This window comes from Scyliorhinus torazame, chromosome 16, assembly GCF_047496885.1.
Source record: "Scyliorhinus torazame isolate Kashiwa2021f chromosome 16, sScyTor2.1, whole genome shotgun sequence".
Taxonomy (NCBI): Eukaryota; Metazoa; Chordata; class Chondrichthyes; order Carcharhiniformes; family Scyliorhinidae; genus Scyliorhinus; species Scyliorhinus torazame.
The window spans coordinates 36111995-36115430 of record NC_092722.1 but is presented as its reverse complement, the minus strand read 5'-3'; positions in this window follow the sequence as shown (position 1 = coordinate 36115430).

The following is a 3436-nucleotide window of genomic DNA, read 5'->3' as shown; positions in this document are numbered from 1 at the left end:
GTGAAAATAGGAATTTATGGGAGGGAAATGTTGACACAAAAAGTATGCCGAAAGCATACAGAAAACTTCGGCAGACAATTAACACAAGATATTCTTCCAAGCCATTCTCCAGTTTATATCCAACTCGAAACATTAACTCAGTTCCTCTCCCCCCCAGATGCTGCTAAACCTGCTGAGTATTTCCAGCATTGGTTTTTATTTCATATTTTCAACATCTGCAGCATTTTGCTTTCATATTAAAATATCTGTACCATCTGAAATATTAACAAATGTGTCTTGACAAACAGGTGAAAACTTAACTTCTCTGTTGCTGAACCATCAAAAATAAAAGTATTTGGTGGGGGTGGTAATAATTAGTCCAGAATACCCCACTTTACTAAATATGTGAGCTTCTGTGTTCCCAGTTTTGCTTGTTAACTGAGAAGGAATAGCTGTAAGAGGGAAGAATTCACGGCACACAAAACAAAGTGCAAGCTGTTCAGAACTTTAGCAATGCCTGGATGTCTGAGCTTTGAGTGCGCTGTAATGGTGTACACACCATAAAATTATGGACATACGTACGGACATACGAATTGTGTAAACAGAAGACCATTTCATCTAAAACTCATGTCTCTTGTAACTGCATTAAGAAATATACTCTAAAAGTGACGAGACAATCAGTCAGAACACTCTGTACTGGGAATCACCCTGTATACCTGGAGAGGGCAGGTTAATATTTCAGATAGAGTCCTTGAGAACAGAAAGAAAAACTAGCGTGCGTGTAGAATCAGTAGCCAAAGACAAAATGGTGAGGATATGCATCACGGTATGATGACCAAGCTGTCAGTATTTTCCCCAGAAGCTATACATCTGTCACGTTAAAGTTAGCCAATACAAATTTCCCACTGCTTCTGCGACCAAAGCTTACTGAATTACAAGAAGCTTGAACAAGCCAAGGAGCCTACCAAGACCCAGCAGTGAGCCTGCCGTGATCAACTTTGCCTTAGTAGGGTCTTTGCTAGAACTTGCCAGTTGGAGGACCTGCTGGTCCACATTTGAAGACAAATTGCACCCCCGGTGCAAGCGGACTAACAAATAATTGATTTAGAAGCAAAATACTGCAGATCCTGGAAATCGGAAACAAAAACCCAGCAGGGCTGGGAGCATCTAACGAATAACAGAGTTAACGTTTTAAGTTCAAAATGAACTTTCTACAGATCCCAAATTATTGATTTAACTACCAGGACAGAAAGATCCAGCATTGAGCCCCCAAAAATAAAGAGCTCAGATTGGGGGTACATCACACCTAACATTATTGGGACGTAGCCCCCCCCCCACCCCCACAACGCATGCCAGGGAATAAATTCTGGATGAGGTTAGAGATTCCACAGAGGGAATTGAATGAGATGGGACTTCCAAACAAGACAGTTCTGCCATTCTATAAAAACTAGTAAATTATGGCATCGGTGGGGCTGCATCTGTTACTTGATGAGCCTCTGGGTATCATCCACTGGAAATCTGCTGATCGCTCCCAGTGAACTGATTCATGTCGGCATCACCTCGACAAAAAAGCTTAGATGTAAGGCTGACTATCCATAAACGTAGGAGTGTCATATCTTAGCGTTGAGTGGTATGTTCTGATTTTTCTTGTGAGGCAGGCAGGCTAAGGCAGTACAAAATAAATAAGCCAAGAAGTACTTTCTCATCAGAGCTTACAGAGCATGTTGCTCATTTCAGATATATCAGAAGGGATCTTCTTAAAGAGGCCGTGGTTCAGGATGGTGGCCTTCCATAACGAGTATTTGAGGATCGAGGGATGGTAATGAATCTTATCGGAAATAATATGCCAATTTGAATGATCACCCTAAGCCCGCTCCTCAAGAGTTGGGGCTTCTGAGCATTTGGAATTCTGTCTGTAATGGTAGATTTTCTTTTTTATTTACAGACATTTTATTAGATCAGACAGCAGCTGTGGGGTCCTCATCTATCACTGCCTCTGTACCCCGGAAACCTTAGCCATACCAATGTACTCTCTCTGTCATCATCAAAAAGCTCCCCGAAAAAGGATTCCAAACATGTGCATTCCCCGGTCTAAAACGAATATCTCATCCCGAGTGCAGAGGTGGAAATCAGTGGTTGTTGCTGATGGACTGGGTGTGCATTTTGAAGCTCAGTGCAGGGTTAAATAACATCCCACTCATACTAAACCAACATTGCTGAGTCATCCACTGGGGTTGGGAGTTGAATAATCAACACCTCAAATGTCATTCAGGTCCCAAGTCTATTATTTCTCAATATTCATGTTGAGAGAAGCAAATTTTGACATTCCAAAGAATTATATCTTGCAATGAACAAATATTTTTGATTGAACTTTTTTTTCTGCAGTAAACTTAAGCTTGAAGTGGACAGGGATTAAATTTCTTCCAAAGGCTATAAACAAAGTGAAGATTTCTTTTTGCCATTATTTATTCCCCATCTCTAAGACAGTGAGACTTAGGCATGTAGAACAGACAAGGTCGTTACACTTCCCTGAAGATACGAATAAACCCATTGTAGTACTTACTGCAAGAGGAAATTTGATGAACTTGCAAAGTGCATCATACCCAGTTTCAGAGTTCTGCAGAAGGGACAATGTACTCGAAATATTAACTCTGTTTCTCTCTCTCCACAGCTGCTGCGAGACCTGCTGAGTCACTTTTTAGTTATGAAGTTCTTGACTATTGCATGGTGTCATGTGAGAGTACCTTTAAGAAATGGGTGTTTATAAAAATATCTGCAGTGGATGTACCTTTAAAAAATGGATGTTTATCAGTGATGTCAGAGTGTGGGTGGAGCTGGGCTGTCTGTCTGCTTTACTTTCGTTATAGGCTGTTTGCTACAGGGTGTGTTTTAGTTTCGTTTTGAGAGCTGGATAGCTGCAGGCAAAACAAGGAGCTGTATAAGGATCTCTCTGCAAACTAAAGACAGTCTCCAGATCAATTGGGTGATTTCAAAGTGCTGACTGCTCTCAGTAGTGAATTTAAACCTGATCTTGTGTTAAAAAGGGTCTTTTGTCTTATGGATGTTAATAAGGAAAGATTGTGGTTTACTTATAGAATATTGGATCTGTGGGGAGGATTGGTTGATAGTTGTTAAGATGTTTACTGTGGGTTTATAAAGTGTTAACTGGTTTCATAAATAAAAATTGTTTTAATTTAAAGTACTGTAGAGTTCTGGTGCATCACGCCTGTAGAGTGGGCCAGTGTGCTCCCCATACCCCAATCTATTAAAAGTTGCGTGTCAGATGAACTCCATGATACACTTTGGGGTTCTCTAAACCCTGGCCCATAACAATGGTCATTCAAACCAGAATAACCCCCCGAAGCCAGCTTCATTCGCCAACGCTACCAAACAAGAGGGGATACTAGGCTGGTAAACCCAGATCCACTGCACCCATTGAAGCAAGATGCACAACTGA